Genomic DNA, 27,264 nt, shown 5'->3' with positions numbered 1-27,264 from the left:
ACCTCATAATACGAAAATTGAATTGAATTGAATTCTATCAATGGGAGTCTACCCTTACATCCATGAGTTAAAATTTCGCTTCTCATAATTGACATCAGTAATTAAATGAATTCAGAATAAAAGAGCTTTTTAAAATAGCAATGCTATTTATATACTATTTTATTTCCGTAAGACTTCAATTAGTTTCACAGTTAACAAAAATGTTCAAGTACAGAATCCTATTACTTCCTCCATTCATTTGACACATATTTATTGGATTCCTTCTGTATGCCAACATTGTGCTAGCTGCTGGGCACTGGATGGTAGACACAACTGACAAGAACTCAGTTCCCTGGAAGAGGAAAGAGATACCTCATCAATAAGAAGGCACACCTTTCTTGCACGTTTAACATACTTGTGAAATTGGAATCTATCTTATAAATGCCACGGGCCAGGCCATGGTTGTGAGATTGATCAGATGTACCCGTATTATCATCACTTCAGTTGAGTTAAGTGCACTGTTGTGACTGCCTGGGCCAAGCTTAATTTCTGGTTAAAATATTTTCAAAATGACTAAGCTTTGATTTTTCAGGCAAAAATGCATCAAGATGGTGGTAAGGTATAAATTTTATATTTATTACGGGAGAAATGACTGCCATCCCCTAATTTCTTATAAGGTAACAAACAGATGTTTTATAATGACAATACATGAAGTCATGCTGTACTGATACATGGGGATTCTCCACACTCTAAGCAAAGCAATGGACAGTAGGAGAAACTGCCAAATCCTCAAAATAGATGAAAGAACTCTCAAAGCAATAAGAGGCTGCTGTGAACAAGTCATGCATGGCCCAGGCAGGACTATGATTAAGGCATTCATGTCACAGTTTAATTTGTAGCTTTCCTTTATCCCTTTTTAGTGGTATATAAAACAATCATACTATCCATGGCATGTTATATTCAAGGAACCCAAGTCTCCGCATTGCAGGCAGATTCTTTACCAGCTGAGCCACAGGGGAAGTCCAAGAATACTGGAGTGGGTAGCTTGTCCCTTCTGCAGCGGATCTTCCCGACCCAGGAATCAAACCGGGGTCTCCTGCATTGCAGGCAGATTCTTTACCAACTGAGCTATCAGGGAAGCCCTAATGAAATACTGCAATAAACTTAAAAGCTTTTGCACAGCAAAGGAAGTCATAAACAAAATGAAAAGACAACCCACAGGACAGGAGAAAATATTTGCAAACAATATGCCAACAAGGGATTAATCTCCAAAATTTACAAACAGCTCATGCAGCTTAACATAAAAAAAAAAAAAACCTCAAATAACTCAATTTTTAAAAACGGGCCTAAGACCTAAATAGATATTTCTCCAAAGAAGACATACAGATGGCCAACAGGCACATGAAAAGAGGCTTAATATTGCTAATTATTAGAGAAATGCAAATCAAAACTACAATGAGATATCATTTCACACCAGTCAGAATGGTCATCATCGAAAAGTCTACAAATAATAAAAGCTGGAGAGGGTATGAAGAAAAAGGAACCCTCCTACACTGTTGGTGGGAATGTAAATTGGTATAGCTGGTATGGAGAAAGGTATGAAAGTTCCTTAGAAAACTAAAAATAGAACTAGTGTATGATCCAGCAATTCCACTCCTGGGCATGTATCTGTAGAAAACCATGATCTGAAAGGATTCATGCACCCCCATGTTCCTTGCAGCACTGTTTCTAAAGCCAAGACATGGAAGCAGCCTGCATGTCCATCAACAGAGGAATGGATAAAGACGATGTGGTACACACACAATGGAATACTACTCAGACATTAAAAAGAACAAAATAACGCCATTTCCAGCAACATGGGTATAACTAGAGATGATCATACTAAGTGAAGTAAGTCAGAACGACAGATACCATGTGAATAGCATTTACATTTGGAATCTGAAATATGGCACAAATGACCCTATGTATAAAACAGAGACAGACCTGTAGACCTGGAGAACAGGTGTGATACTGCCAAAAGGGGGAGGGAGGCAGGAAAGGGATGGACCGGGAGTTTGGGGTTGGTAGATGCAAACTATTATATATAGGATGGATAAATAACAAAGTCCTACTGTACAGCACAGGGAACTGTATTCAATATCCTATAAGAAACCATAATGGAAAAGGATATAAAAAAAGAATGTCTATATGTATATACCTGAGTCACTTTGCTGTACAGCAGAGACTGGCCCAACATGGTAAATCAACTGTTGTCCAGTCGAAAATAAAAATTAAAAGCAAACAAAAACAAGTAATCAGAACAAAATTTTTCCAGGTCTTGAAAATGTTATGAAACAATAAGCCAGATGCTGCCATAGGGAATACCAGTACAACTTAATCTGTATAGACAGGCAGGAAAGGCCTCCCTGAGGAGCTGAAGTCTGAGAGAAGCCAGCTGTGCAGAGAGCCAGCAGAATATTCTAAGCGAAGGGAACCAGCAGTGCAAAGGCCCTGCAGTGGGAAAGAGGTTGTATGTTCTGGGAGAATTTTATCACTGGACACAAAGCTCTGGCCCGCTCAGAAGCCCGTGACAACATCATAAGGCCACAAACCAGCCCAACACATAGCGAGCATTCCACAGTGGTCCGCACTTATCTGTGGTTTCACTTTCCTCAGTTTCAGTTAACTTCGGTCAGTCATCATCTGTAAATACTAAAGGGAAATTCCAGAAACAGTTCATATGTTCTAAAGTGCACATTGTTTTGAGTAGCATGTTGAAATCTCCCACCCCATGCCATCGACAATATGAATAGTCCCTTTGTCAAGCACATCCATACTATATATGCCCATTAGTATAGGAAAAAACAGTACATATAGGATTTGGAACTATCCAGTTTCAGGCATTCCCTGGGGTCTTGGAATGCATCCCTCATGGATAAGGGGTGGGGGACTACTAATAATTTGGAACTTCTATAAATATTTATTGTACTTCACCCTGATAAATATGTGGAGTCTAATAGTCTAATTCTTCTGGTAAAGGCAATGCCCATTGGCATAAACACCCACAAAGAAATTCAGTAGCAAATAACCATAAGGGGAAAAAATGAAAAACCAGTTCAGATAAGGCAAATCTCACTTCTCTGCCTCTTTAGCTTGAGTGCTTTATTCTCCTATCCACTTCTCTTGGTGTCCTTCACAACGCTACACTTTGCAGAAATGCCATAAATTCCTTCAAACCAGTAGATGGCTTAGTTCAGGAGACCTACAAGAATTTAGAAGCAAATAAACCTCAAATTCACCAGAATGCTGATAAATAAACTAATTTCCCATAGCAAATTGGCCTGCTCTATTGGTTTGCTTACTTTCAGACATTTAGACTGATCCTCCAGGATTCCCTTTTAAGAGCTGTTCCTTTTTCAAGAGCTTAGAATCCTTTTCCAGACGGCAATAAAAACCACCATCCACCTGAGGCGCTACAGTTTCTGAAGTAAGTTTCATACACATTATCCTCCATCATCTTCACACCCTCTCTATGATGCAGGTACTAAGTTCCATTGACAGACAAGGAAACTGAAGCTGGAACCAGGACAAGTGACTTTCAGAGCAAAGACGAAAGCCCAACTCAAGGCTCTTTCACATCCTTAAGTAGGTCACAAGACCTCATGAGGAGCCAAAATAGATGTTAAAGTGGGGTTGCCAGATAAAATACGAGACATCCAATAAATTTAAATTCAGATAATGAACAATTTTTAGTATAAATATGTCCCAATATTGCATGGTGCATACTTATACTAAAAACTGTTCACTACTTATCTGAAGTTCATGTCTAACTGGGAGTCCTATGCTTGGATTTGCTAAATCCTTCCAGTCAAATGGATGTGGGCACCTTTGGACCAGTCTGTATCGTTACCATTTCTTTCTTTTCCAACCAAATAAGGAATTTGGTTTGTTTGTTTGTTTTGTCCATAAGGGAAAAAAAGACACTGTCTTCATTGCTGCGTGCAGGATTTGTCTAGTCGCAGTGAGTGGGGCCACTCTCTACCTGCAGTGCATGGGCTTCTCATCGTGGTGGCTTCTCTGATTGCAGAGCCCAGGCTCCAGGGCACACAGGCTCAGTAGTTACGGCTTGAGAGTTCTAGAGCACAGGCTCAGTAGTTGTGGCACTTGGGCTTAGTTGCTCTAAGCACGTGGGATCTTCCCCAACCAGGGATTGAACCCATGACTCCTGCATTAGCAGGCAGATTCTTAACTACTGAAGCACCAGAGAAGCCCTAAATAAGGAATTCTTTATAGAGTCCATAAACTCTCTGGGGACCTGTGGATAGAATTCAGGAAAGTTCATGAAATTGAGTGGGAAAAATGATCTCTTCACTAACCTTTAACGAGAATTTAACATTTCTTTTGATTATCAACATAGGCAACCAAGCAAAACAGATCACATTATGGTTGTTGCAAATACTTCCCAATATAATTTATGCTCACAACAACTTCAAAATTACAGTTGTTATTAGATTGGCTGCTGGATCTTATTTAATGCATGATGCAATTTGTATTCCCCAGGAAGCAGATAAAGAGACAGAATTCAGTGTTCAGAGGTTTATTAGGGAGGGCCTTTGGGATCCATGCTTACTAAGGGAAGAGAAAGAAGCAGAAGCAGGTAGGGGAGCAGTCGAGCCTCAGTAGAGACCCAGAAGCTTTGGTCAACAGCACAGTCAGCTCTGGGTGTCAAGTGGGCTGTCAGAATCACCCCCAGTAACCAAGAAGGCCTGCCTTTTGCTCTCACCTTTGCATCACTGGCTATGTGGATGACCTGGGTGAGGCTCTTCTCTGCAACTAAAGCAGACCCTGAAGGACCCGTAGCTGAAGGCCACTTGCTGACCACACTGCCAGCATCCAGGGCAGCATGTCCTTCCCAGAAGAGCATCTGGATGGTGCATTGCCATGACCACTTAGATAAAGGAACTCTATGTGTATCATGGTATTTTATGTCCTACATTTGAAATCAGTTCCTAGGCTTCTTCAGGCTGCCAAAGGGATTCACAGAACAAAATGGTTAAGAACCTCTTAGCTGTTATTTCTCCAAACTTCTTCTCCTCCCCTTTCTCTAGCCCATCACAGCACCAGTTACCACAGTCACATATGCCCAAAACACTCCTCTTCAGTCCAACACCTCAAACCCATTGAGGCTGGAAGAGGCCAGAGAAGGTTATTTTCTTCTCCATCACTGTCTCCAAATTTTTCTCTTACTTTCAGGCCTCTATATGTGTTTCCACCTTTTCCTCTCTTCCACCTATACCCACCCCACCCCCACCCCATTCTCTGCCCGTGCTGAACCTGGATGCAGACCTCGCTGCGCGCCCTCCACTGAGCACTTCTCATGCTGCTGGCCTGCTGCCTTCTCTGCCTTCTCCACTGACCATCAGCCCCAGAGGACAGGACCATGGCCACGACAGGACAGATAATCTCTGCTGCCCCACCAGTGCCAAGCACAGTGTAGGCATGCCATGTGTCCTTATGGGAAGAGGAAGAGGGAGGGAGGGAAGGAAGGACTGTGTCCTACTGTGTCAGTCTCAATCATATCTCACCATAAAACAGGGGACCCCAACCCCTAGGCCATGGACCGGTACCAGTCCTCAGCCTGTTAGGAATCAGGCTGCACAGTAGGAGACAAGCAGTGGGCAAGCAACAAAGATTCATCTGCCACTCCCTAGAGCTCGTCTTATCGTCTGAACCATCCTCCCCACCACTTCATCCATTAAAAAACGGTCTCCCATGAAACCGGTCCCTGGTGCCAAAAAGGCTGGGATGGCTGCCTTAAAGGATTCTGGCTGTTCCACCCTCTTTTCAGTTTGTGCACTGGCTTTTCTTCCCCAAGCATTAGCCCAGAGCTATATGTTCACTGTTTTCACCGATGCACAGCTTGCACTGGGCCATCCACCCCATATACTCTTCTTACTGGCATGTCTTATATAAAGGGACCCAGCCTCTGTGGTTGGCGATAACTAATAGTGCAATGCCCAAAAAAGTGTAGGGAAGAATAAGGAACTAATTTCCAGCTAATTCACCAAATCAGTCATCATCCCCAAACAGACTGACTCTGCTATATTCCAAGGAATAGCATCCCCTCAGACCAAGGGGCACCACACCTTGAAAGCTGGCTCCTCAGACTTCTGCTGGAATCAAACAGACCTCTTCTCCCACAGACTGGCCACTGGGACATCACACAAGTCTCTGAGCTTCCACTCCTCCACCTGCTCGAGTTAGGTGCTGATGCTGCCTGTGCAAGGCTCTCGGGGACCGAATGGAATTATCTTCCCAAGCACCTGGCTCTCAGTAGCCCTTATTGAATGGGCGCTTCATCATCTCTTTCTTCCAACCCAACCCCACTCATCAGACAGCACAGACCTGCCATACAGAGGACAGGCACTCTCTTGTTGGCTTCCAACCTTCTGCAGCTTCCTAACCAGAGGCCTTGCTGGCATCTCTAGTTTTTGTCCCAGCCAAGTAACCCACAAGCAAAGCAGAATAAACAAGTGCCCATAGAGTGTGAGTACCAACCCAAGCTGTGAGAGATAATGTGGGGAGCAGAGCCAGAACCTCTCTCTGAACCATGGATGTCCCCCACCCCCACCTTACCTGCGCCCCAGGCAGCCTTTTCCAAAGGGAGAGAACAGCTTTCTTAAGAAAAATCGTTTTTTTCCAAGCTGCATTGTCACAGAGAATGATATATGCCCCATACATTCTCCTGGATCTCACTGTCCCAACTTGTACAAAAACTCCTACTAGCTTATTTAATCTACAAGTATACCACCCTGCACACGTCTGATCTTGGCTGATCTCGGAAGCTAAGCAGGGTCGGGCATGGTTAGTACTTGGATGGGAGACCACCTGGGAATACCAGGTGCTGTAGGCTTTTGGGCTTCCCTCATAGCTCAATCAGTAAAGAATCTGCCTGCAATGCAGGAGACCCAGATTTGATTCCTGGGTTGGGAAGATCCTCTGGAGAAGGAAATGGCAACCCACTCCAGTATTCTTGCCTGGAGAATTCTATGGACAGAGGAGCCTGGCAGGCTACAGTCCATGGGATCGCAAGAATGGGACATGACTTAGCCACTAAACCACCACTATACAAATAATCAAAAACTGAACCCTCCATATGCCAGGCAATGTGCTAAAGACTTTACAAAGTTATTATTTAATATAAAGTACTATTGTAATGGGATTCCCTGGTGGCTCAGAAGTAAGAGATCCACCTGCCAGTGCAGGAGATGTGGGTTCAATCTCTGGGTCGGGAAGCTCCTCTGGAGAAGGAAATGGAAACACACTCCAATATTCTTGTCTGGGAAATCCTATGGACAGAGGAGCATGGCAGGTGCAACTTGTGGGGTTGCAAAAAAGTCAAACACAGCTTCGTGACTAAACAACTATTGTAAGGCCATGAGCACTGTGTCCATCTTATTTACTGGTTCATTCCTGGTATCTAACCTAGCACATAATTAATTAAGGAAAGGAGGAGGAAAGGAGGAAAGGAGAGAGGGAGGAAGAAATAGGATGTATGTGTGTTTGTGCGTGTGAGTGAATGGATCATGAATGCAGGGAGATGATACTAATAAAATGCCTGGTACATTGTTGGCACTCAAGAAATAATAGCTTTCTCACTGTTCTACTGTCTTCATACTTGATCCAGCAGGACATCTAGACACATCCTACCGAATTGAGGCTCCTGTACACTTTGTCACTCTCACTCACTTCATGGATGAGGGAGTTGAGGTTTTGAGGAGATGGCTCAGATTTGGGAAGGCCACAAGGCCACTTGTCTTATAGCCAGGCCTGGGACTATGTCTCCCTCACTAGAAGCCTCAATGTCTTCAGAAATGACTGTGCCAAGAGCACCTGTTGGACAAATGGGTTTCCTCATGTACACCCTTTAGTCTAGTTTCTGATGACCTGCACCAGGCTGGTCCGAGGGCCCACAGGCAGCTGTCCTGAAACTCACACTGCCAATGATGTTGTCGACAAGTCAATGAGGACGACGGTGCTTCCTCTGGCTGTCACCTAGTGGACACACTCTAGCCCACAAAGTGCTGGCACACAGCGTCTCACTGCAGCTTCTCAATAACCATGCCTGGAAGGCATCATTATTATGCGTCTTTTAGAGATGAGGCCACTGGGGCTCAGTTAAGAGACTCCCCAGAGTCACTCAACTAATGCCTGGAAGAATCAAAACTAGAATCCAAGACTCCTGACTCCCCATCCTGGGTTTTTTCCTCTGCACTACAGAAAAAGATACAAAAGATGAATTAAATAACCATCCACATTCATATGTAATTCTAACATGTTTCCAGCTGAGATTTTCTAGGAGAAGACTCTTGAAAGTCCCTTGGACTGCAAGGAGATCCAACCAGTCCATCCAAAAGGAGATCAGTCCTGAATATTCATTGGAAGGACTGATGCTAAAGCTGAAGCTCCAATACTTCAGCCACCTGATGCAAAGATCTGACTCATTGGAAAAGACCCTGATGCTGGAAAAGACTGAAGGCAGGAGAAGGGGACGACAGAGGATGTGATGTTTGGATGGCATCACTGACTCAATGGACCTGAGTTTGAGAAAACTCTGGGAGACAGTGAAGGACAGGGAAGCCTGGCATGCTGCAGCCGGTGGGGCTGCAAAGAGTCAGATACGACTGAGTGACTAAACCACCACCACCACCACAATGGGGCTCACTCAGCAAACATTCTCCAGACCTCAGGGCCAAAGTTCTTCCACCTCTGTTAAACTAGGCAAAACAAAATACACTAACCCAAAAAAGGTCACCAGAGAAACGTACTTAGCACAGGTGACACAGAGAAGCACATGGAAACAAAAAACTCATCTTGTCCAAACTGATGACCATTTCATCCCAAAGGACACTCCACATTTCTCAGCCTCCTGCCCCTGAAGAAGTCCAGTTTTCACAGTCCAGAGCCCCAGATTCCACCCAGCACCACCGGGAATCAAGGAGTACATCTACTGGAAGCTTGGCAGATTCAGGTTTCTCTGCAACTCCACATCCCTTTCTGACAAGGAGCCATTTTGAAAGATGATACTCCCTTGATGTGAATTTTCCACCTGCCCCATTAAGGAGGCTTCCCTCGGAAAACATTTTTAGACCAACCCTGTTCCAGACATTTATTCCCAAGGACAAACTAGAACAAACTCTGCACCAGCTCAAACCTTTCAGAGCTCTTTGATGATGAGAATAGAAAGGGAAAATACTAGAACGAATGTGATTAATCCAAATATTCTCAACAGCCTTCAAAGCAAACCGTTCTTCTTTATTCTGGGAAGCACAGCTCAAGAAAAGCTGGCCCCTTTGGCCCTAATTCCCATTAGCCAAGCCAACCCCTTAAAAAACAAACAGACCTGAGAACAATGGCAGGAAGTCGAAGGTAAGAGGAGGAAAAGGGAAGAGGAAATAGGTACATGAAAGAAGGGGCAGGAGGATTGGAAAACAGACTGCAATTAGCCTGTGGCTCATTTTATTACAAAAGGGAATGAGGGCTCAAATCCCACAGCCCCCTCAAGGAAACCGCTTGAGTTCATGCCTGTGCAACCAAGAAGTCTAAGGATGCTGGAGGCAGCCAGTACCTGTGTCCTGTCTCCACTCGCAAATGGCCAAGCACTGGCCTCACCATATGCAACCGCCTTTCTCTAGGGTGTGGAAAGAGGGGTATTTCCATTTCCAAACCTCAAAGCCATTTGCTCTCAGATAAACAAACATCTCCTCTGCCTCTGCCAGCTCCGCCCAGCTGGAAAGTCCTAATGCTAAATTAGTAGCATTTCAATCACATCTGTGACAAGTTGGCGACAGGCTGGGGTATGATGAGTGGAGCAATCAGCTGTTGTTACAGGAACGAGGCATGTGGACAGAATAATAACAGAATGCTATAGTAATAATCATCATTGTAATGGTCCCCATTTACATAACATTTTTAATTGCCAGGATAACCAAATGTGCAAGAGCACCCGTTTGCTGTCAAACAGACCGGACACAGAAGGTCTGTGCTGTGGCCCGGAGCTGCTTTCTTGACCTTTCTGAGCCTCAGTTTTCCATCTTTAAGAGGATAATGATCTCTGTTTCGTAAGGCTGTTTGGAGGTTTGAATGAAATAATGTCTATAAAGCATTTATACAACATTACAAGTATCCTAGTTGTAGAAATGTTGGTATTATAAGTAGTATTTTTATTATTTCAACTAGTCTGAAGTGTTGTTTCATTTTGCCCTTAACCTCACACAGGAGAGAAAGTTTTAACACAATTTGGCTGAAAGTAAAATAGAGACCCAGAAAAGTTAAATGTCTCTCCTTATAAAGATGAGTAGTTAAGGGGGAAGAAAGGACTGTGTGTTACTTTCCTTTTGTGTTTGCAACAAATTGCTACAAATTTAATGGCTTAGGATATTTTGCTGTTGTCACTAAATCATGTCCGATTCTTTTGTGATCCAATGGACTATAGCCTGCCAGACTCCTCTGTCCGTGGGATTTCCTGGGCAAGAATACTGGAGCGGGTTGCCGTTTCCTTTTCCAGGGGATCTTCCCAACCCAGAAACTAAATCCATGTCTCCTGCATTGACAGGCAGATTCTTTACCATCTGAGCCACGAGGGATGCCCTAAGATATTTAGCACAAGTTATTACCTGACAGCTAGACAAGTTGAAAGTCCTAAAATGATGGTGTCAGTGGGGCTGTGTTGCTTCTAAATGCTCTGAAGAGAATCCATTCCCTTGTCTTTTTCAGTTTCTAGAGGCTGCCTGCATTCCTTGGTTCATGGCCTCTTCCAATATGTTCAAAGCCAGCAGCCTAAGAAACCACGTGGCTACCTTGTGCCCATCTAGATAATCCAGGGTCACATCCTCATCTCAAGATCCTTAACTTAATCACATCAGCAAAGCCCCTTTTGCCATATAAGTTAACATACTTGGGTTCCGGAGATCAGGATGTGGGCAACTCTGGGAAAGGGTCATTAGCCTACCACAGACCGAGTCCTGTTCTGCAGAACATAACTAATTAGGATTTGTTTATTTCTGTTTTTGTTTTTGTTTTGCTTAAAACTATTTATTTAGCAAATATTCTGTGCAGGGCATATTTATAATTTATAACCTGTTCCTCTCTAGGCATAACTACATGAGAATCAAGCTTCATTAGTGTGAAATAGAAGAGGTCTGTACATACATAACCTAAAACAGCACTGAAATCCAGACTTTAAATGTGAAAAGAACTTTGAGAGATCATTAGCCAAAACTCATATTTTGTACTGGGGCAAACTCAGACCCAGAGAGGTAATATGATGTCCCCAATGTCAAAGAGTGAATTTATGAGATGTTTTGAGACCCTAAATTAGAACTGGAGGAATAAAAGCAAACGAAGAGACATCTTGGAAACAAATATCAACTGGCTAGAAATGAAGTTAAAGAGGTGTAGGAATCAGGGGTGCCTGAAGTCCATAGCATGGGAGTGTCATGAGCTCAGGATATATAGCAGAGGAAACATGTTTTCTAGGGAAAATAATGTATTTAATGTGCTCTGGAACTTGGACCTCTTTTTGTAGGACCGGCTAAGCAGCACTGTGAAATTTCCCAGGCAAGAATACTGGAGCGGGTTACCGTTTCATCACGTCATGTACTCTGACAACTATGGGCATGAAACTGTAACCTTCATCTGATAATCACTGATCAGTGCCTTTTTTTTTTTTTTTAAGTGATATACTTTATTTTTTAGAGCACTTTCAAGTTACAACAAAATTGAGCAGGAAGTACAGAGTTCCAACATACCTCCTTTTCCCACACCCAACTTCCCCCACGGTCAACAGCCGGCACCTGAAGAGCACGCTCATCACATCTGGTGAACCCACGTGACACACCATCGCCCAAAGCCACAGTCTACATTAAGGTTCATTCTCGGCGTGTTACGTCCTCTGAGTTTCAACAAAAGGTTAATGACATGTATCTACCATTGTTGTACCATACAGAGCAGTTTCACTACCCTAAATCCTCTTTGCACCACCTGTTCACCCCTCCCTCCCCCTGTCCCCAGTCCTGGTTACCGATTATGTTTTTACTGAGTCTATAGATTTGCAGGCAGTGCTTTTTCTTTCCTGCTGACACTGAGTTAGGCCTCTAGCTGATTACAAGATTTTTCTCTTAACCCCTGATTTTAAGCAATTTGATTATGCTGTGCTTCAGCACAATTTTGTGGGTTTGGTTTTTTCTGTTTTGTTTCTTAACATCTATGTGCTTAAAGTTTTCATCAAATTTGGGCATTTTTCTGCCATTATTTCTTCAAGCATTTTTTTCTGTCCCCTCTTTCTTCATTGGAATCTCCAGCTACATGAACGTGAGACCATCTTAAACTGTTCAGAGCTCCCTACTGTGCTGTTCACTTATTTTCAGTCTTGTTTTCTCTCTTTCACTTTGGATAGCTTCTACAGCTAGGCCCTCAAGTCCACTGACCTCCCCTTCTGCAATGTCTATTCTGTTATTAATCCCACCCAGTGTATTGTTCATTTCAGACATTATTTTCAATCTCTAGAAGTTCAATCTGTATTTTTTTATATCTTCCACACTTTTTACCATGTTTACACATCTTCCACCTTCTTGAATATATAAAACATAGTTACAACAACTGTTTTAATGTTGGGTTTTTCTCATTATAGGTTGTATTTCCTTACTTCTTTGCATGTCTGGTACTTTTAGCTTAGAGAAGACAATATGAATTTTACCTTGTTAGTGCTAGATATTCTTGTATTAAATATTCTCTAGCTTTGTTCTGGGATGCAGTTAAACTACTTTACAGTAATCTTTTTGGGAGTGCTTTAAAACTTTATTGGATAGGACCAGAGGAACCTTTAGGGCATATTAACCTTACTCTGGAAGTGGTAGCCTTTTATTTATTTATTTATTTTACTATCTGTTTATGTATTTGGTTGAGTTGGGTCAGGTCTTAGTTGCAGCATGCAGGGTCTTTATTGCCTCATGTGGGATCTTTCACTGTGGCACAGGCTTAGCTGTGAGCTTGGGATCCTAATTCCCCAACCAGGGATTGAACCCATGTCCCCTGCATTGAAAGGCGAGTTCTTAACCACTGAGCCACCAGGGGAATCCCAGGAAGTGATACCTGGGAAGTGAATAATTTAGTCAATGCCTTATGTTTACATGTTTTTTTCACCTCTGCTGGTGGAACACAACTCCTCCCAGCCTCTGTGAGTGCCAGGGGACTGTTCCCCTTGATCCTTTCTGCTCATTCTTTTCCAGCCTCACATAGATTCCTCACGTGCCTGTGCTAATCTCTGTCAGCGGAAGACTAAAGGGAGGCCCTCTGCAGCTCTCTAGAGCTCGCCCCTCCTAGAACTCTTCTCCTTAAACTCAAACTGCCTCGGAATTGCCTCCCAGCTTTCTCTCCCCCTCCACTGGGAGGGGCCTGTGAGATGGAAACTCTTTATCTTACAAAATGGTTGAGCTCTCTGCATTCATCTCCCCTCTCTGTCATATGCTTACAACCAAGTATTTGAAAACTGCTCAATTATACTTGGCCCAGTTGTTATAAGGTGAGAAAATCAATCTGAATCCTTTTTTCTTTTTCTTTTTAATGCACACCATACATTAATGCTGGGTTTCCATGGTGGCTCAGACAGTAAAGAATCCAGGGAAACCCAGGTTTGATCCCTGGGTTGGGAAGATCCCCTGAAGAAGGGAATGGCAACCCACTCCAGCATTCTTGCCTGGAGAATTTCATGGACAGAGGGGTCTGGCAGGCTACCATCCATGGGGTTGCAAAGAGTCAGACACAACTGAGTGGCTTTCACTTCACACATGTTAATAATCAAGACAATTTAGCTGTTTTTCTCAAGTATGTGTCAGAGTTAGCATATAACCCATATGTGACAATATTGCTGTGTTTTTAGTCATTTTATATTTAAGAGTCCAAAATATATTATAGGCATAAAATATTAATGTTTGTGAATGTCAACCAGTTTTTAATTTATATTCCTTCAGAAACACGATATCCCTGTCATACACACTAACCCATATCACTGAAAACAACCAAAGATGAAAATTCACGAACAGTCTCACCTCTATGTAAAAGTACAAATTGCCCTGAAAACCTGCAGGTCAAGTTCTCAACTTTTGAAAACAAGCAGAAATGTTCCAGAGCAGTCACCGTAGCCATGCATTTGAGCTTTGTACTTACACGTTGTTTTGTATATTTATACATATTTATAGCTCTAGATTTGAGACCTGAATTCTTATTCCATCTTGGCTGACAGCAGAAGTCCTTTGGTATACACTTAGGAATACTAGAATTTGGGCTGGCTCTCTTAAAACCATTCAACCAATCTCAACCCTGTATTAAGATTCTTAACAAGACTGCTGATGTTATTAACAATTACAAAATACCATGCCCCACACTATCCATTACCACACTGAAGTCTCTCTTCAGCACCATATTTAAGTAGAGTCATTCCCTACCTCACGTCATCCTCTTAAAAAAGGAAAGTTCCCTGATGTTTTAATAAAGACCTAACATTTCTTTGGCACAAGCCCCAGGCCTCTTGCCTCTAACTCTCTGAGAGTTGTACCCCTCTCTACATTACATGACATAGCACACTCAGCTGAACAATATTTCATCAAACCAGTATTGTCATAACATTCCACATCCTCACCCAGAAGGGCCTATAGCCCTCAGCCTCTCACGCGACAAAATCAAATCCAAGATTCAACCCTAAAAATACCTTTCTTTTCTGAAGCAAACCCCTTTGGAAGTCTCACAAGATTTTAAGAGAGAATTTTCAGACTGTATGTTCCAGTTTGAGAACTGCAGCCTTAGAGAATAGCAGGGATGTTTGAAGCCCTGCCCACAGTTCCAGGAAACACCCTTTGTGTGTGAGCTCCTTTCCCACACAGATGTGAGAATGAGGCTATGACCCTGGAAACGGAACACAGGAAGACAGAAACCCTGCTGAACATATTCTCGCACTGACCTTAGATACAAAAACACCCATAGGCTGGATCTGCTGTCACAGTCCAAGAAAATAATAACGTGTAAGCATTTCAAGGTGGTTTCATTGACATTCTCACCTGATCCTGCAAAAAGTCTGTAAGCAAGAGAGGCTGGCAGCACAGTTCCCAGCAAAAGATGAGGAAAGTGAGGCTCAATGGTGAGTGAGGTCAGGCAGCTACTTGGCGGCAGAGTAAGACCCTGAACTTCTAGGGTCTTCTAAGTCTAGGTCAAAAACTCTTCCCATCACGCCCTGCTTCCTCTCTCCCTGTATTAGGAAGCAACCTCCAGATTCCTCGTGGATCCTAGACCAGGGTTTCTCCACTGCAGCTCCACTGACATTTGGGGCTGGAGAATTCTTTCCAGATGTGAGGGTGAGGGCACAATCCTGTGCGCTGTAGGATATTTAGCAGCACTGCTGGCCCCCACTCACTAGATGCAGTAGCACCTCCACTCCTGCTCCTGACAACCCACAACATCTCTAAATGCTACCATACCATCTAGTGTCCCCATTAGGGGAGAGGGGAAAGGAAGACCAAAAATAGTACCCTTCAGTCGAAAAGCACTGTCTTAAATGAAGCCTAAGGATGCTGTGCACCTGACTGAGGGGGTGTCGGGGACAAAGTTTGTTCTGTAAAAGGAGAGACAGAAAAGCAAAAGAGGAACTTGTGCTTATCCAATGAGTCTGGGACCTGGAATCCAGCAGTGAGGTCCTGAGAATTGTTCAGCACCTGGGAGTTAGCTAAAAGGTTCTCTTCTTTTTTTTTTTATCATCTCATGTTTATTAACTTTGGCGCAGTTGAATGATATTCAAGCATTTTTAAACTTTAGGGGTAATGTTATTCAAAAAGTTTCTGATACTTTTTCCTTTTACAGAAAGTTATTAATAGTTTTTCTTGGCCATACCCTAAAGTTAAGCTCTTGTGTTCTCATTCCCCACCCCTTGAGGCTCAGCTAACTCTGAGTGGCCCAAACTACTTTCCAAGGAGACATTTCCAGGAGGCAACACAGAATTAGTTAACCTGACCAGAGGCAGTGTGACATAGTATTATAGTTATGATGCAGGCTCTGTTCAGGCAACACCATGGATGAACAACACATATTATTAAGTGAGTGAAGTTAGGCATAAAAAAAGCACATGCTGTATGAACCCACTTACATGAAGTACAAGAACAGGCAACACTAATCTCTGGTGACTGAAGTCAGAAGAGTGACTAAGTCTGCAGTGTTTATTACCTGGAGACAGATTTCAGAGGACCATCTGGAAATGGAAATGTTCTGTCTTGCTCTAGGTGGTGGCTACAAGATTGCAAACAGAGGTGGAAACTCAGGTCTACATTTAAAATTTGTGCACCCAACTGTGCATGAATTATACTTCAGATAAATAGATAAGCTTTATCACCTCCATAAAGAATGTCCACTCTGGAGCCAGACTGCCCAGGTTTGAAGAGGACTCTCCTACCTCAGAGGGTTTTGTGAGAGGTCAGTAAACTGTGTGGGGTACGAGAAGTATGCAGTGAGTATCAGCATCGTTATAATTAAAGGGACCACACTTCTAACCAGCAGCTAAAGCTAAGCATTAGGAGAGGTGCTTCTGCATGGAACTAACTCCACTCAATGTCACGTTGCAGCCTGGATGGGAGGGGAGTTTGGAAGAGAGTGGTTGTACACATATGTCTGGGTCCCTTTGCTGTTCACTTGAAAAAAATCATAACAATGTTAATTGGTTATACTCCAATACAAAATAAAAAAAAATTTAATAAACTGAAAAAAATAGGAGAGGTGCTTCTAGGCCCCTCTGTTGTCCCCTCCTTCCACCCTATCACTGCACTGAACACAGAGTGGTCCGTGTGGTTGAGGCAGGACAACTCAATTAATCCCTTTCCTTTGTAGGTACCCCCACCCTGGTCTTCAAGACAGACAGACACATCTGCCATGATCCTGTCTTGTTTCACTCCTCCCAAATTCTCTCAGGAGGCGTAGTTAGGCTCTGCCCCCGTCTACAGAGATCTTCATCAATAGACTGAATATTTACAGAACACAGCATTTCTGATCAAATACTTCATTCCGCTGGAGACAAGGGTATTGTACTGTGTCCCCTTATGAGTTATTCTTGGCAGAAGCAGCCCTGGCTCTTATCATCCATTTCTTTACGTTTTAAGGGCTTGCATTAGAAGAACAGCTATGAAACAAATGAAATGAGGAGCAGATGGGATTGTTCTGTACCTTTCCCCCAGCTGTTTCTTGGTCGATTTACCCCAATATCCTTGTCACTATGTGCTCTTGCTATCTTTTATTCTTCTCTTTGAAAAGTGGTTCAGTCCATAGGAAGCAAACACAAGACTATGTAGAAAGAGCATTAAATGGTGTGTCGGGAAACTTGGACGCTGGATCCATTATCCAGATGCATGAGTGGTTTATATGTGTTTTAACCTTTCTGCACCACAGTTTTTGTTTTGTTTTAACCTGTTAGGTGAGTGATTGTGGTTTATGAACATATGTTAGCCATGGAAGTCCTCCTAAAAACAAGACTTCCAAAAAAAAAAACAACCCTGAAAGCAGTGTTGTTTGGGTTAAAACAGAGGTGGACATCAGGAACCTACCCTCAAATTCTGCATCCCCTTCCCACCCACCCACAGCAGCCCCCAAAGTACCTCCACAGGGCCCTTTGGCTTAGGATCCTAGGAACACAATTTAAAAACCATTACATTTGGTCTTTTTTTAAAATCATTTCTCAGCCAGGTAAAATACTGGGTTTTCTAAAGGGTCCTCCTCTCTATTTATTCCACAATTTTAATTCACAGACCCTCTGGACTTTAAGAAAACACATAAGTAAAATCCTATATGAAATATCTGCATGGAAAAAGCTGGAAGGGAATACACCATAAAATTAAGGACAGCATTCATCTCTGCTGCTGCTAAGTCGCTTCAGTCGCGTCCGACTCTGTGAGACCCCATAGACGGCAGCCCACCAGGCTCCTCCGTCCTCCGGGATTCTCCAGTCAAGAACACTGGAGTGGGTTGCCATTTCCTTCTCCAATGCAGGAAAGTGAAAGTGAAGTCGCTCAGTCATGTCTGACTCTTCGCAACCCCATGGACTGTAGCCTACCAGGCTCCTCCGTCCGTGGGATTTCCCAGGCAAGAGTACTGGAGTGGGGTGCCATTGCCTTCTCTGAGGTCATCTCTAAGTGATGAGAATATCATAGCAATGATTACAACAGATGCTGTGTGGTTCTCACGCTGTAGCATCACAACCCATAAGCAACGTCTGAGAAGACCGTTATATCTTTCTGTGGGCTGTGCCCCGCAGGCCTGCAGGTCCTGGAACAATGCCTACACTGTGTACAGCCCACAACAGACAAGACAAGGCAGCAATGTTTGCTACTCAGGAGAGGAGGAGGCTGGGCTTCCCTGGTGACTCAGCAGTACACCATCCTCCTGCAAAGCAGGAGATGTGGGTTCAATCCCTGGGTCAGGAAGATCCCCTGGAGAAGGAAATAGCAACCCACTCCAGTACTCCTGCCTGGAAAATCCCATGGATAAAGGAGCCTGGCGGGCCACAGTCCATGGGGTTACAAAAGAGACAGATAGGACTTAGCAACTCAACAGCCACAAGAAAAGGAGGTTACCGTCTGTAGGGGAGTTGACTTCAGGTTTGCTCATCAGTTACCAAGGATACCAGGACGTGGCCATGTCCCTCATAGCGCCTCAGGTTGACAACCATCACAAGGCAGATATTTCCCTTGCCTTCACTAGAGTAGCCTGTCTAACTCTTTTGCAACCCCATGGACTATAGCCCACCAGATTCCTCTGTCCGTGGGATTTCCAGGCAAGAATACTGCAATGGGTTGCCATTTCCTTCTCCAAGGGATCTTCCTGACCCAGGGATCAAACCTGGGTCTCCTGCATTGCAGGCAGATTCTTTACTGCTGAGCCACAAGGGAAGCCAGAGCAGCTTCCAGACACAGATGAGCGTGCGTGCGGCTCTACAGGATACAGGCACAACGGAAAACACTTCTCAAATGGAATTTCCTCTGGTGTGTCCCATGAGATATCAGTCCCAGAAACGTTCACAACAAAAAGGTATGGGGGCAGGGGACAGGAGCGACTTACCCCTACTCCAAAGCACAGTTGATGCTTAAACAATGCCGATCTGCATTAAATGGGCTTGAACTGTGCAAGTCCACTTACATGTGAATTTTTTCCCATTAATATAGTACCTGTACTTATTTTACAGATCTTTAAATTAACTAAGTATGGGGGAAAGTTTGTATTCAATTAGAGATCACAATATGGACTCAAAAGATCTAGGATTTGAGTCCTGATTCTATCTAAACTGCTTCAGCTTCCTGCCCCTGGGTGAGTCATTTATCTCCCCCTTTGTTTTTGAGGTAGAGATAGCAGGACAGAGTTTCCACTGCACAGGGTGCTGGCACCCCAGTCCCCACACTGTTCAGAGGTCAATCACAGCATACCATTTGTCCCTTCTGGAGGTTAAATGCACAGGAAGTAGCATCTTAACGTCTCTGGCCAGCAGGAAGCCTGATTGATGTTGCTCAATACCACATCTTCCAAATGTATTTGACTACAGAACTCTTTCCCCCACAACCCCTATTAATATCTCAACAAATTTCCATATGAGAACAGGCTTCACAAAGGCAGTTTTTAAAAACTGAATTGTGAGGCTTGAAATAAATGAGGAATGGCAAAAGAGGAGAGGAGAGAGAAAGAGATGATTTGGGATCTGGAGAACTTTGAGTTGAAGACAGAACAAAGGACTATTTATGATGCCAAAGAATGTCTGGAACTTTCTTCTTATCTCAGTTCAGTTCAGTTCAGTCGCTCAGTCATGTCCAACTCTTTGCGACCCCATGAATTGCAGCACGCCAGGCCTCCCTGTCCATCACCAACTCCTGGAGTCCACCCAAACCCATGTCCATCGAGTCGGTGATGCCATCCAGCCATCTCATCCTCTGTCGTCCCCTTCTCCTCCTGCCCCAATCCCTCCCAGCATCAGAGTCTTTTCCAGTGAGTCATTCTACTAGTGCCTTTTTCCCCAGCTCATTCCTAGAGAGTAGACAGAGGTGAAGATGACTGTCTTAGTAGCTGAACAGCTCTTAACCACCAGAAGGGCACTACTAGTATTAGAGGGACACGGTGTAGAGTTGCTGCCTTTACCTCCCTCTTTCTCCCACTGTTGGCTGATTGTGACACATCTTTCCCTAGGAAGAGCAGAAAATTGAAATTATCCAGATAATTCAGTTCAGCAAATACCCAGCTCTGTAGCAGCCTTGTGAACACAGGTGCTTAGAGCATACAGATGCTTAAGGCATGCACTGTTGTCGTCGTTTAGCTGCTAAGTCATGTCCATCTCTTTCAAGACCCTAGGGACTGTAGCCCATCAGCCTCCTCTGTCCATGGGATTTCCCAGACATGAATACTGGAGTAGGTGGCCATTTTTTTCTCTAGGGGAGCTTCCTGACCCAGGGATGGAACTCACATCTCCAGCTTGGCAGGTGGGTTCTTTTCCACTGAGCCACCTGGGAAGCCCAAGGCATGTACTACTCAAAGCGAGTCAAAAAGTCAGCAAGAAAACAAAAAATTCCTTCCTCAAGGTCTGCACAGGGGTCTGGGTAGCACAAAGAAAGGGCCCACATTTCTCATTCCTTCCAAGGTGAGGGTTGAAGTGTAAGAAGGGGAGAGAGAACTCCCAGCAGAGGGAACAGTGAGAGTGAAGTCATGGAGGTAGGAGCTGGCAGGGTTGCTGGGGGCTCCTGAGCAGCTGGGGCAGCACAGTGTGGACAGAGAAGGATGGAAGTGCCAGGTAGAAGCCCATGGATTACTGCTGCACTGAGCTGCAGTCGCTGATGACAGGAGGAGAAAAAAGAGGAGGGAGAAGGGGGAGATGACTCAGGGGGTAAGCAGGTGCCTGGAACAAGGGGCACACGGGAGCAGGATGAAGATGTGAGCAAAAGCTGGTTGGAGGTAGGAGGTGGAAAGTCAAGTTCAGTCCTCGACAACTTGAGCAGGTTATATAAGAAGTCTAAGCAGTGGCCACAGGACTGGAAAAGGTCAGTTTTCATTCCAACCCCAAAGAAAGGCAATGCCAAAGAATGCTCAAACTACCACACAATTGCACTCATGTCACACGCTAGTAAAGTAATGCTCAAAATTCTCCAAGCCAGGCTTCAGCAATATGTGAACCGTGAACTTCCTGATGTTCAAGCTGGTTTTAGAAAAGGCAGAGGAACCAGAGATCAAATTGCCAACATCCACTGGATCATGGAAAAAGCAAGAGAGTTCCAGAAAAACATCTATTTCTGCTTTATTGACTATGCCAAAGCCTTTGACTGTGTGGATCACAAGAAACTGTGGAAAATTCTAAAAGAGATGGGAATACCAGAACACCTGATCTGCCTCTTGAGAAATTTGTATGCAGGTCAGGAAGCAACAGTTAGAACTGGACATGGAACAACAGACTGGTTCCAAATAGGAAAAGGAGTTTGTTAAGGCTGTATATTGTCACCCTGTTTATTTAACTTATATGCAGAGTACATCATGAGAAACGCTGGACTAGAAGAAACACAAGCTGGAATCAAGATTACCGGGAGAAATATCAATCACCTCAGATATGCAGATGACACCACCCTTATGGCAGAAAGTGAAGAGGAACTCAAAAGCCTCTTGATGAAGGTGAAAGTGGAGAGTGAAAAAGTTGGCTTAAAGCTCAACATTCAGAAAACTAAGATCATGGCATCTGGTCCCACCACTTCATGGGAAATAGATGGGGAAACAGTGGAAACAGTGTCAGACTTCATTTTTCTGGGCTCCAAAATCACTACAGATGGTGACTGCAGCCATGAAATTAAAAGACACTTACTCCTTGGAAGGAAAGTTATGACCAACCTAGATAGCATATTCAAAAGCAGAGACATTACTTTGCCAACAAAGGTTCATCTAGTCAAGGCTATGGTTTTTCCCGTGGTCATGTATGGATGTGAGAATTGGACTGTGAAGAAGGCTGAGGGCCGAAGAATTGATGCTTTTGAACTGTGGTGTTGGAGAAGACTCTTGAGAGTCCCTTGGACTGCAAGGAGATCCAACCAGTCCATTCTGAAGGAGATCAGCCCTGGGATTTCTTTGGAAAGAATGATACTAAAGCTGAAACTCCAGTACTTTGGCCACCTCATGCAAAGAGTTGACTCATTGGAAAAGACTCTGATGCTGGGAGGGATTGGGGGCAGGAGGAGAAGGGGACGACAGAGGATGAGATGGCTGGATGGCATCACCGACTCAATGGACGTGAGTCTCAGTGAATTCCGGGAGTTGGTGATGGACAGGGAGGCCTGGTGTGCTGCGATTCATGGAGTTGCAAAGAGTCGGACACGACTGAGTGACTGATCTGATCTGAAGCATTGATGGTGATGATAATGGTGATGACGACGACAAAGATGACCGTGAACTCTATCTCCCTTCTCTCCTGGTTGTGGGAGTCGTGGGGGAAAGCAGAAGACAATAATCAGAAAAGAGAGTTGTTGGGTCGTCTCTGGAGAACACCTGGGGATAGGTAGAGCTGAAACAAGCTTCCCCGTCCATCCCTGTTGCTTCCACACCCCCCAGTTGTCCTTCTGCAGAAGATAGATAGGACGGGCCCTTCCTGCATCACCACTCCCAGGACCCCAGTGGTGCACATCCAAGACATCTCCTCCCTACTCTCCTTCCTCCTCAGGACCTGCCTAAGCCTAGCCCTACAGGCCTGATGGCAGCCCCTTATGGGGTGATCCCACCCTCCTTCTTCTGGCAGGAAAAGGTCCTGAGTGGTCACCACCTCAGCTTCCTCCACCCCTCAGCTCCCCAAAAAGCCTGGGATAAGCCATCTCCCTGCAGATGCAGAGAACCAGTAACACTACATACAAAACAAGGTCATATTTAAGACAGAATAGCAAGATACCCTCCTCTGAGAATGCATTATCTCCAGGGAAGATGTGGAATTCTAGTAACACATTCCCTGGGAAGTTTTCAAATCCAGACACACTGGAGCCTTGTTTCAGCCTTGAGCTGGGCAAAGGCCCCAAGCTCACCTCCAGCCTCCAACAGGCTCTGGCTGCTGCCCCTGCTCAGTCCTGGTGGATGGCACTTCATAGGCCAGTCTTGCAGCCCCAGTGCTGTGGGCAGAGAGCCCTACCAACTCCAACTCCGGGCCCCTGCTTGTGCCCTTCTGTTTCTTTATGCTTCTGCTCATTCCTGCTGGCCTCTCTGAATGCCACTGCTTTCTACCAAGACCTCAGGCACTCACACATGCCAGCCCCATCCGCACTGATTTCGTGGTTCTGTGTCCACCTGAGGAGCCCACCTCATTTGCCACCCACATCCGAGATGGCAAGCGGAAGCTGCCTGCTTTAAAAACTTCCCAATTTCCTCCAGAGTTCAATTGCTTCCAAAAAGCCTGGCATATCTCAGCTGCCAGTGTGAAGTGCGAGTTCCCAGAGATGCCGATGGCACTTTCCAACATTCGTCACTTTTGACACATCTAAAATATCCTTGCTCCCAGCACTCCAAGAGCACCAGCCCAGATGGCCTGGCTGCTGGGGATGTGTCATTCTCTGAAAGGCCTCGGAGAGTCCCTGGAAGAAGCTTCCTGACTGAGACGCAACTGCTTTCCTCTTGCACCCCCTCCCACCCACCCCTTCCAAAGCTGAGCCAGCTGAGTCCTCTGGGTACCAGAACTTCCTTCTCTGCCTGGCTTTCATGCTCCAGGTAGGCTTTTTTCCATAGAATTCCTCAAATTTGGGCTCCCCACGATGCCAAGCAGTTTGAAATTTGCTGAGCCCAGTCACCCCAGAGAGGAAGCTGCCCACTTGGGAAGCTCCCTGTGGCACCACCTTTACTCTTTCAGACCACTGAAGATCTCATGGGAAGGAGCCTAAAGCCTGACTTTTTCAATAGCGGAAGTCAAGGGCCCCTGAACCCGAGAACAGTAAAGGCATATATATGTCGGTTTATCTCTGGGTTTTTAATTCTGTTCATTGGTCTGTGTATCTACCTTTATGCCAACACCATACTGTTTTGATTACCATTGTTTTATAATATAGTTTGAAATCAGGATGCATGACGCCTCAAGTTTTATTCCTTCTCAAGATTGCTTTGGCTATTCAGGTTCTTTTGTGGTTCTATATGAGTTTTAGATGCTAAGAGCTGACTCACTGGAAAAGACCCTGATGCTGGGAAATACTGAAGGCAAAAGGAGAAGGGGGCAACAGAAGATGACATGGTTAGATCGCATGAGTGACTCAATGGACATGAATCTGAGCAAACTCCAGGAGATAGAGGAAGACAGGAGCCTGGCGTGCTGCAGTCCATGGGGTTGCAAAGAGCTGGACACAACTTAGTGACTGAACAACAATAACATAAGCTCTAGAACCTTTTTTATTTCTGTGAAAAATGCCTTTGGTATTTTGATAGGGATTGTATTGAACAACAAGATTGGTTTGCTTTTGTTTTCAGATAGTTCATTGTTAGTGTGTACAAATGCAACTGATTTTTGTATGATGATTTTGTACCTTGAAACTCTACTGAATTCATTTATTAGTATTAATGGAGTCTTTAGGATTTTCTATCCCATGTGTTTCAGTTCACATTCCCCCACCCATGGTTTACTTTTGCCTTACAGAGTAACTCCGGGGCTGTTTGACCAAGTTAATGCTTAATGCTTTCCTCATGCTGCAAGTGTTTATCTTTGCAAAGCGTCAGGCTCAGATTCCAGGGCAGGAGAGGCCAGCATTCCTGTGAGAACAGATCCAGGTGTCCCCAGGTCACCCCTGTTCTGACTTTATCTTTTCTTTTTGCCTGATTAGCTCTGGTCTCAAAAACTCTGGCATCTTTTATTTACTGAAAGTCAGAGATAAGGCAGTCTTAGGAGTCACAAACTCAGAACCAGAGGGACCCTGAAAGCTTCTCCCAACCTTCTGGTTTTCCAGAGGTGGAAACTGAGGCCCAACTGGTTTTAGGGAAAAGCCAGGTCTAGAACCCTGGTCCAGCTGAACTCAAAATGCCAAGGATGTCTCACTGTACCACCATGGAGACCTCAGAGCTGGCTGGTCCTATGTCCTCATTTTCTAGATGAGGAAACCAAGGTCTAGAAAATTAAATGACTTGCTCAAGGTCAAGCAGGATGAGTTAATGAGAAACCAGGACCTATGGAGATCTGCTAACATACACAGTCCACAGGAGTTAAATGTAAGTGAGGTAGTCCTGTGTCTAAAGTCACACTGTCTGTACAACAGGTGGAGAGGTCCAAATAAGAACATGTTCAGTTGCTTATCTCATGTGCAATAGCTTCATGTCAGACTCTGAGCTCTCTTCTGAGTCACCATAAACACAATTCAACACAGCCACACTCTAGACCATAGGAATGCAACTGTGAAGACTGATTTCAGGGACCTCGTGGCTGGCAAGCTTCCCATGGGGTGCTGAAAGGCCTCGCAAAGGAGTCCCTCGCAAAATGGGTCTGTCCCAGCGGGTAATTTAACTTCCTAGTGTGCAAGAGAGCCACTCTCCAGGGACTTCTCTGGTGGGCCAGTGGTTAGAGTCCACCTTGCAATGCATGGGTTCAATTCCTGGTCAGGGAACTAAGATCCCACATGCCGCAGAGCAACCAAGCCTATGTGCCGCATAGACAGCCCAGGTGCTGCGACCAGAGAGCCTGTGTACCACAGAAAAAGATCCCACACGATACAGCTAAGACCCATCACAGCCAAATAAATAAAGGGGCCACTCTCAGAAGGAGGCTCAACTCAACTACTTCCTGTGTGACCTTGGTCAAGATACTTATCTTCTCTGAGAAGATAAATTTCATTGGAGATAGCATCTACTCACAGAGGTGCTATGAGGATGGGATAAAATATAGAATCCCAAGTTACTGGCAAAAAGTAAGTGATAGACACATACATAGACCTTTTACCAGCCTTACCAATTCCTCCAGCACCCCATCACACCTTAATGAGAACTTCTGGGTTTTATGGATTCTCTGGGTGGGTAATAATTACAGTTACACCTGTGGGGGACTTATAAGATTGCTTCAGCTCCCAAGTCAGCAAAATGATCCCACCATTTAGCCAAGTAATCCTATACCAGGTAATTCATCCTCATAGGAATAACTATTTGAAAAGAAAAGCTCTCTGTGTGAAATTCATTGCAGCTCTGTTACAAAAGTGAAAAGCTGAAAACACAGTGCTCATCTCAGATTGGGAAATGGATACATAAATTACAAAGCATTTCCTTGGTGGAATATTACTCAGCCTTTAAAAATGATGAGTATGAATACTGTAGGGATATGGAAAGATGTTTATTACATAACGTGAACTTTTAAAAAGCAAAAGGCAGTTATATCTGCACAGTTACATTAAAAATGTTATTTGCTTCTGATTATAGAATACAAACATGGGAAAATAAAAAGTCAGTCGATTAGGGTGGTGAGAATATGAGTCTATTTTTTAGAATTTGTTTTCTTTTGTGCAACAAATACCCTCTTTAAAGAATAGGAAAGAAAACCCAATACTTGCTCCAGAAACAATTTAGCTGAAGGCAAGTTTCATTTGTGGGAAAATGCCTGGCACAGAATAGGTACTACGGAAGTGTTGGTAGATAGAATGAATGAGTAAAGTGAAGAAATGAATGAATAGAACACCAAAGCCATGCCATTGGGAAGCCAAATCAGGAAGAAGGATTTGTGTTCTCTTTTTCTATTCAAGCTACTGGCCCAAGGTCTGTTTGGAAAAGCTATTCCGGGTCTACTCTTCCTGTGGAGCTGAGAATACAAGGGTAGATGCAGCACTGGCACACCTGAGCAGGTACAAAGGAAGAGAAAGTATGCGGGAGGCTAGGAAAGTACCAGACACATAGCAAACACTCAGCAAACCTTGACCGCCTGCATGACCATCAGCAGCAGACAGAGCAGAGGCAATCTATCAGAGATTACCTGGGTCTCCTCTGAAGACGAGCATTATTGTGGGAAGAAGCTGGACTGGGGGCAGAAGCCCTGTATTTAATCTCCTCTTTGTCCTTAACTAGCTTTATAATCTCAAATAGGTCAGTTTGCCTCTCTGAGTCTCAACTTCCTCATCTTTATATACTAGAATTTATTGAGATATTATTATTTTGAATTTATTTTCCTACCACCACCATTACTTAGTTTAGAGGTTTTTAACGTTTTTGGAGGGGGCATACCTCGAGGTATGTGGGATCCTAGATCCCTGATTAGGGATCAAACCCATG

The 27,264-nt window shown here is 44.2% G+C and overlaps 1 protein-coding gene, 2 long non-coding RNA genes and 1 pseudogene across 4 annotated transcripts in view; 2 read left to right on the top strand and 2 right to left on the bottom strand.

Moving 5' to 3' along the window:
• The window catches only part of LIPC (lipase C, hepatic type), a 162,114-nt gene that overhangs the window by 90,910 nt on the left and 43,940 nt on the right, over positions 1–27,264 (top strand).
• LOC101903685 (uncharacterized) overlaps positions 1–27,264 on the bottom strand; it is a 147,529-nt gene that overhangs the window by 101,111 nt on the left and 19,154 nt on the right. The window lies entirely within an intron of this gene.
• On the bottom strand, positions 142–26,498 carry LOC112448468 (uncharacterized). Its single transcript, XR_003036845.2, has 2 exons — positions 19,467–26,498; positions 142–331 (listed from the first exon to the last, which is right to left on the bottom strand). It is a non-coding gene; the product is annotated as an uncharacterized lncRNA (long non-coding RNA).
• On the top strand, positions 6,753–6,871 carry LOC112448583 (uncharacterized; annotated as a pseudogene).

This window comes from Bos taurus, chromosome 10 (assembly GCF_002263795.3).
Source record: "Bos taurus isolate L1 Dominette 01449 registration number 42190680 breed Hereford chromosome 10, ARS-UCD2.0, whole genome shotgun sequence".
NCBI lineage: Eukaryota > Metazoa > Chordata > Mammalia > Artiodactyla > Bovidae > Bos > Bos taurus.
This window is presented reverse-complemented; position numbering and strand designations above follow the sequence as displayed.